We start from the raw sequence: 9,204 nt of genomic DNA, 5'->3' as shown, positions 1-9,204 counted from the left end.
ATGGTATAAATACAAATACAGATATTGAAAGATATTTCTTAGAAAGAAATCCCATAAGAGATGTGTAAGTTATAAATCTTTACAGAAGTTTACTGCAGAAGACAAGATAAATTGAGGAATAAATCAGAGACCTGGAGTTGAATATTCAATATAATAGAAGTATCAGTTCTCCTTAATTTATATATTCAGTTAAAAGTCAATCAAATCTCAACAGGTTTTCTTTTTAGAAATATGACAAACTGATGATAAAATGTTTATAGAATTGAAAAGGGAAAATTAAAAGGAAGACAATCCTGAAAAAGAGCAAAGTAGAAGGAATTTAACTTACTAGATAACAACTTATAAAATAGTTTTAATAGTAATTTACTAATTAGCAATTTTTTGATTCAAAGAAAATATACCAATTGAATATAATAAGGATACCAAAAGTAGACTCATGTATAAAAGAAAACTTTATAATATGCACTGTTGATATTATATGTAGATAGGGAAAGAATTTAAGTTTTTTAAAATCATGTTGAGAACTTCAAATGAGAAAAATATTGCATTTCTACACCATAAAGAAAAATTTAGTTCTGTACATGAATTAAGGATTTAAATGTAATAACCAAAACTTTTTACAGTGTTAAAAATGTTAGAAGTTTATATATAGAAGAGAATATCTTTATGACTTTGCCTAAGGGATGATTTTAACATTCCAAAAGTTTAAAACATAAAGACATTGATAAATTTAATTATAAATTCAATTGTATTTTTGTTTATAAAAAAAAATTGAAAATAAAATAAGACAATCAATATACTGGAGAAAGATACCTCTAAAACACAAAAGTGAAAAATTATTTGAATATGTAAAGAACTGAAAATAAAAGCCAAGGAGTTCTCCCAAAGGAAAAGACATAAACAGACTTTAGAACAAAGACTAAATAGTAATGACCATAGCATATGAGAAGAAACACAATCTCATTGATTAATAAGTAAGTGCCAATTAAAACTCCAAGATACAATTAAGTTTTACTCACCCAATTCTTATACACTATTGGTAGGAGTATTAATCTGCAAAGCCTGCTAGGAAGAAAAAATGTCTTTGTAAAGGACTAATGAGATTATTGGCTATCTTTTCAATGAAATTTTGGGCATTGACTAGCACAAGCGTAGAAAAACTTGCTCTGTAAAGGGCCAAGTAGTTAATATTTTAGGCTTTGTCCACACATATTTCTGTTGAAAAGATAACCCTAAAAATTACATTTTATTGGTCTAGACCAGGGGTCTCAAACTCAACTCAACTCAGCATGTGGGCCGCAGAGCAAGATCACAGCCATTCGGCGGGCCGCACTAGGTCTACAAAAGGCAACTGTTATGCAACACTTTTCTCACTGCAGTTGAAAACAAAAAAAAAATCAGTACAACAAGCACAATCGTACATGCAGTTTACTCAGTGTCACAAAACGACCAGAAACTGTAGCTCACATCACAACTGCTGTTAATTAAGCTAATATCTAGCTAGGATGCTAGAGAAATGAAAAATACAAGTAGGCCCCTAGGCTTACTTAATTTTATCCAAAATATTTTGAACTTCGTGGATTAGTCTGCGGGCCGCACAAAATTGTTTGGCGGGCTACATGCGGCCCGCGGGCCGCGAGTTTGAGACCCCTGGTCTAGACCAATACAAGTTTTGACAGGCCAACTACACTTGTGTCAATAGTTTTGAAAAACATTTGCATTATCTAGCAAAATCCAATCTAGCAAGTTTTCCTTCAGATGCACACTCTAGAAAAAAAAAAAAGCTTATACATATGTACTTGGAGATATGAGCAAGATTTCATAGCAGCGTTGTCTCTAATAATAATTAAATTAAAAAGCTGTAAACAGCACAAAAGTTCATTGATAAAATAAAGGATAAAATATTGTAATACATTCACAAAATGGAATAAAAGAATACTACACAGAATGTAGAAGAACCAACTGCAGTTAAACTAATCAGATGGGTCATTTAAAAATGTTTAATGAAGCAAGCAAATCTTCTGCAGAACTGAATAGATACAAAAAAACCCCAAAAGATAGAATGTTTATGGATTCAGGGAAGTCTTAGTTTAGTGGGTAACAAAAATGTAAACAAGCATTTACAATAGAACTTGGTAATTTTCATAATGTTTGCATACAAAGTTCATTTAAAATATGACAGAGCAACCTTTTTTTAATTACAGTTGCCATTGAATATTATTTTATGCTAGCTTCATGTTACAGTGTAGAGCTTAGACATTTATATAATTTACAAAGTGGTCCCCCCGGGTAAGTATAGTAAGCACCTGGCACCATATATTGTTATTACAATATCATTCACTATATTCCCTATGTTGTACCTTATGTTCTTGTGACTATTTGTAACCACCAATTTTATTTCTTACCCCCTTCACCTTTTTCATTCAGATGCACACTATCCTTCTATTTGTCAACCATTAGTTTGTTATTTGTATCTATGTCTGTTTCTATTTGTTTGTTTATTAGATTGCACATAATAAACAAATTTATATGCAATTTGTCTTTGTCTGGCTTATTTATCTTAGCATATACCTTCTAGGGCCATCCATGTTGTTCCAAAGATAAGATTTTATTCTTCTTTATGGCTATGTAATATTCCATTGTATATATGTACCACTACCTTTTTTTTAAGAGAGAGAGAGAGAGAGAGAGAGAGATGTAGGGAGAGATGTGAGAAACATCAACTTGCAGTTACAGCATGTTAGTTGTTCATTGCTTGCTTCTTATATGTGCCTTGACTTGGGGGGCTCCAGCCGAGCCAGTGACCTGTGGGCTCAAGCCCGAGACCTCAGGGTTTCAAATCTGAAACCTCAGTGTCCTAGGTCAGTGGTTGACCAACTCATTAGTCAACAGATCCAAATATCAACAGTACAACGATTGAAATTTCTTTTGAGAGCCAATTTTTTTTAACTTAAACTACATATGTAGGTACATTCCTCATTGAGGTAGTGCCTGCTCATGGTATTCTGTAAAAGAGCCACACTCAAAAGGGCCAAAGAGCTGCATGTGGCTCGCAAGCTGTAGTTTGCCAACCAGGTACAGGGGTCTCAAACTCGCGGCCCGCCGAACAATTTTATACTGATTTTTTTTTGTTTTCAACTGCAGTGAGAAAAGTGTTGCGTAACAGTTGCCTTTTGTAGACCTAGTGCAGCCCGCTGAATGGCTGTGATCTTGCTCTGCGGCCCACATGCTGAGTTGAGTTTGAGACCCCTAGGTAGGTCAATCCTATATTCACTGTACCACCACTGGACAGGTTGTACTACCACTTTTTTATTCACTCATCTATTGATGGACATTTGGATTGCCTCCATATCTTGGCTATTATAAATTAATGCTACAAAATCATAGAGTGCATAATTCTTTTTGAATTAGTGATTTGAATTTCTTTGAATATATACTTGGAACTGGAATTACTGAGTCATAAGGCAGTTCCATTTTGAATTTTTTGAGTAACCTCTACTCTGTTTTTCACTGAGCTGCACCAATTTTTATTTCTATCAACTGTGCATGCAGGTTCCCTTTTCTCCACATCCTCACCAACACTTACTGTTTTTTGATTTATTGGTGATAGCCATTCTGGCAGGTCTGAAGTGATATCTCATTGTGGCTTTGATTTGCATTTCTCTCACGATTAGTGACATTGAGTATATTTTCAGATGTCTATTGGCTGTCTATTTTTCTTTTTTAGAGAAATGTCTATTTAGGTCCTCTGCTCATTTTCAATTGGATTTGTTGTTGTTGGTTTATATATTAATTCTTTATAAATATTGGATATTAACCCCATATCAGATGAATCATTGGCAAGTATCTTCTAGTCAATAGGTTGTCCTTATTTTGTTAATGGTTTAATTTTCTGTGCAAAAACATTTTAGTTTAATGTAGTCCCATTTGTTTATTTTTTGTTTCCCTTGCCCAAAGAGATATGTCAGAAAAAAATATTTCTTAGAGTAATGTTAGAATTTACTGCCCATGTTTTTTTCTAGGAGTTTTATGGTTTTGGGTCTCACATTTAAGTCTTTAATTCAATTTGAGTTTATACTTTTATGTGGTGTAAGAAAGTGGTCTAGTTTTTATTTTTTGCATTTATCTTTCCAGTTTTTCAGGCACTATTTATTGAAGAGACTGTTTTTTCCTCAGTGTATATATTTTTGTCTTTTTTTTCTCATGTATGTGGATTTATTTCTGGGTTCTCTATTCTGTTCCATTAATCTATGTGTCTGTTTTTATATCAGTACCATGCTGTTTTGATTACTCTAGGCCTGTAGTATAATTTGGTATCAGGTAGAATGATACCTCCAATTTTGTCCTTTCTCAAGATGTTTGTGGCTATTCAGGGTCTCTTGTGGTTCTATATAAATTTTAGAATTATTTGTTCTAGCTTTGCGAAAAATGCTATTAATAGTTTGATAAGGCCAGCACGGAATCTGTATATTGCTCTAGGTACTATGGTTAGTTTTAAAATCTTAATGCTTCCTATCCATGAGCATGGTATATGTTTACATTTATTTATATCTTTTAAAATTTCATCAGTGTTTTATAATTTTCCAAGTACAGGCCTTTTATCCTCTCAGTTAAATTTTTTCCTAAATATTTTTAATGCAATCATAAATAAGATTGTTTTCTTAGTATCTGTTTCTGATAGTTAAATTATTGGTGTATAAAAATACTACCAATTTCTGAATATTAACATTGTATCTTGCCATTTTACTGAATTTATTGATCAATTCTATTATTATTATTATTTTTTTTTTTGGTGAACTCTTTAGGGTTCTCTATATAATGACATATTATCTGCATTACAGGAAAACTTTTATCATTAAGTGTACCTGATACCTTTATTTCTAACACATTCATTATTTGATTTGGGAAATTCACCACCTATAGGAGAGAATAAGAGCATTCAAAAATGAAAATACACAAAGAACATTAAATATTGTATGACATACATTGCAATGTTTTGATGACTTCAAGCATAATGGAGAATGAATATGTTATATTACTGATGTTAGTCTAACTAACCATAGAATAGAATTAAATAAGAGTATACCAGACAACTCCCACCTCCCAGAACCAAAGTGGATTAAAACTTAAACACAATCATCTTGAAAAACAAACTTTGGACTAAACTAAGAGGAATCTATAACCAAGCATCACTGAAGGAACCACACTGAGCTGGTAGGAAAGGTGTAGATGCAGAAGGGTAACCCCGCTCTTAGGAGTGAGCAGCAGCCCAAAGGGTCCCTTATGGTGGGGTGGGTTTCCTGGAGACTTGTAAGTCCTCAGCCCCAGGATGAGAGCCCCAGCCTGGAGCCCCAGAGACTAGAGGAGGTGTCCATACAGTATTTAGCTGAAAGAAGAGTCAGGTTACTGTTTGGGAGAGGGAGACAGAATCTCAACCCAGTTCTATCTTAAAGGGACAATGCAGAAAACCTTGTTCACAGTTACTTACCCGGGGCTTGAGGGAGCTGGGAGTGCTGAGAGGACTGGAGTTGTGAGAAGAGAGTGTAGTTTCAGGGGGACAGAGAAACTGTAGGGGACAGCCACCCTGACCCCTGTACTGGGTCACTCCCTAAACCTAAAGTGCTCATTCTTCCTGGGAGAACCGAGCCAGCAAAGGGAAGCAATTACCCTCCCCACCAGAGGCTCTCCTGCTCCAGTCAATGCAGAGAGACACTTAGAAGCAGGGGATAATTGAGGGACATAAGATTTGAGTGCGTAGGTCTGGGTTACACAGTCTCCCAACCTGCTGAGTACCCTATGAAGGGTGGGAGGGCCTGGCTGCAGTGGGGCTGTGGTACTTGGCCAATGCTATGGTCAGAAGAGGAGTCCAATGGGGCAACCCACACAACAGTGATTGTGGGCAGAGCCCAGAGATGCCTCCCATGTGCTCACGACAGGTGTAGCCTGGTGAAGGGTGCCATGCACCCACAGGTGGAGGAGCCAGGTGGCCAGCACAGAGAACATGAAGGAAAGATCCTGGAGAAGCTTCTCATCCACCTGCAAGGGTGGAGCCCAGAGAGGCAACCCTCCAATCCAGGAAGGTGAAGCCCAGCAACCAGCGCTGTGTAGGGGAGGGGTAGAGCCTGAAGAGACATCACACATGCTTGTAGGGGTGGAGCCCAGTGAGGCAAGGAGTCCCTTGCACCCACGGAGCAACCTGAGCTGTGGCCAGTGAGCCCATGCTGGTGCCCAAGTGCTTGAGGAGGCAAAGGCAGAGGGAGACCAGTGGAAACACCTCACATCAGGAAGAGAGAGAGGCCACAAATGCTGGCCAAGAGTAAATAAAAGCCAGCCTAAGAGTGCAGCTGATAGTTACAATGCCATCAAGGCTCAGCAGAAGCAGTCACAAATTCTGGATTGCCTGTACTTCCAAGAAGGTTTCTAAGGGCCAGTCAAAAACAGTGACCCTCACTGGTCTGCACCAGGTTCCAGCTAGGGAGGTCCAGGGCAAGTACATCCTGTGCCAGATATAGAGAGCATCAGCTCAAAACCTAACAACCACAGTTAGAGTGGTATCTAATCTATACAGAGACAAAATGGGAAATCAGAGAAGTGCAATTCAGATGAATCGACAAGAGAAATCCCCAGAAAAAAAAAAACTGAATGAAATGGAAATAAATATGATACCAGATGTAGAGTTTAGAATAATGATTGCTAGGATGCTCAAGGATCTTAGAGGAACAAGAGATGGACAAAACAAACACCTAAACAAAGAGGTAGCTGGCATCAAAAAGGACATTGAAATCATAAAATAAATCAGACAAAAATGACAAACACAATATCAGAAATGAAGACTACATTAAAAGGAATTAAAAGCAGGCTGGACAAAGCAGAGGATTGAATTAGCTATTTAGAGGACAAGATAAGCAAAAGAATGTAAGCAGAACAGCAAAAAGAAAAGAGGATCAAAAAGTCAGAGGAAACTAAGAAAGCTCTGTGACAACATGAAGAGAAACAACATCTGCATAATAGGGGTTCCTGAAGGTGAAGAGAAAGAACAAGGGATATAGAAACTGATTGAAAAATCATAGCTGTAAATTTCCCTAAATTGATGCAGGAAAAAGTCACAAAACTTCAAGAAGCACAGAGAATGCAATTAAAATGGAACCCAAAGAGACCTACACCAAGACACATCATAATCAAAAACCAAAGCTAAGAGTTAAAGAAAAAATACTAAAAGCTACAGGAGAAAAACAGTCAATCACCTACAAAGGAGCCCCCATAAGAATGACATCTAACTTCTCAACAGAAACACTTGATGCCAGAAGGGAATGTCAATAAATATTCAAAGTAATGCAGAACAAGAACCTACAACCAAAACTTTGTTATCAGCAAGGCTATTGTTTAAAATTAAAGAAGAAATAAAATGCTTCCCAGACCAAAAAACAAAACTTAAGGAATTTACAACCAAACCAGTGCTGTACAAAATGTTAAGGGGCCTGTTGTAAACAGAACAAAGGGGGGGAGGAATCTAGTAAAAGATAAATGTAGATTTAAAGAATAAAATGGCAATAAACAACTACATATCAATAATAACCTTAAATGTAAATGGATTAAGTGCTCCAATCAAAAGGCATAGGATACCTGCATGGATAAGAAAACAGGACCCGTACATATGCTATTGACAAAAGTCCCACCTCAAAAAAAAAAAGATACACATAGACTGAAAGTAAAAGAGATGGAAAAAGATATTTCATGCAAATGAAAATGAAAAAAAAAAAAAGCTGAGAAGCAATACTTATATCTGAGAAAATAGACTTTAAAACAAAGGCTATATTAAGGGACAAAGAAGTTCACTATATAATGATAAAAGGAACAATCCAAAATGAAGATATAAACATTATAAGTAACTACGCACATAATATAGGAGCACCTAAATATATAAAGCAGATTTTGATAGACATAAAGGGTGAGATCAACAGCAATACTAAAAGAGTTAGAAGATTTCAATACCCCAGTAACAGCACTAAATAGATCTTCAAGAAAGAAAATTAACAAGAAAACAGCATACTTAAGGAACACACTAGATCGGGATAGTCAACCTTTTTATACCAACCACCCACTTTTGTATCTCTGTTAGTAGTAAAATTTTCTAAACGCCGACCAGTTCCATGGTAATGGTGATTTATGAAATAAGGAAGTAACTACTTTATAAAATTTATAAAGCAAAGTTACAGCAAGTTAAAGCATATAATAATAATTACTTACCAAATAATTTATGTCAGATATTTGCTAAGTTTGGCAGAATAAATCTTTATAAAACAACTTACTATAGTTAAGTCTATCTTTTTATTTATAATTTGGTTGCTTTGCTACCTTCCACCATGAAAGCTGGAATGCCCACTAGTGGGCGGTAGGGACCAGGTTGACTACCACTGCACTAGATCAACCAGATTTAATAGATATATCTTCAGAACCTTTCACCCTAAAGCAGCAAAATATCCATTCATTTCAAGTGCTCATGGTACATTCTCCAGGATAGACCACATGTTAGGACACAAAACAAGTCTCAATCAATTTAAGAAGATTGAACTTATATCAAGCATCTTCTCAGATCACAATGGCATGAAACTAGAAATCAACTACAATAGAAAAACTGAAAAACACTCAAACACTTGAAAACTAAATAGCATGTTATTAAATTACAAATGGGTTAACAATGAGTCAAGGGAAATAAAAAATTTCCTTGAAACAAATAAAAACAAACATACAACAATTCAAAATTTATGGGACACAGCAAAAGCAGTCCTGAGAGGGAAGTTCATAGCATTACAGGCCTACCTTAGGAAGCTAGAAAAAGCTCAAATAAGCAATTTAACCCTGCATATAAAAGAACTAGAAAAAGAACAGCAAGTAAAGCCCAGAGGAAGTAGAAGGAAGGAAATAATAAAGACCAGAGTGGAAATAAATGACATAGAGGCTAAAAAACAATACCTAAGATCAATGAAAACACGAGCTGGGTCTTTGAAAAGGTAAACAAGATTGATGAACCTTTAACCAGACTCAGCAAGGAAAAAAGAGAGAGGTCTCAAATAAATAAAATTAGAAATAAGAGTGGAGAAGTAAAAAGTGACACAGAATACAAAGAATTGTAAGAAAATACTATGAAGAACTGAATGCCAAAAAATTGGACCACTTAGGAGAAATTGAAAAATTTCTTGAAAC

The sequence above is a fragment of the Saccopteryx leptura genome, chromosome 2, assembly GCF_036850995.1.
Source record: "Saccopteryx leptura isolate mSacLep1 chromosome 2, mSacLep1_pri_phased_curated, whole genome shotgun sequence".
Taxonomy (NCBI): Eukaryota; Metazoa; Chordata; class Mammalia; order Chiroptera; family Emballonuridae; genus Saccopteryx; species Saccopteryx leptura.
This window is presented reverse-complemented; position numbering follows the sequence as displayed.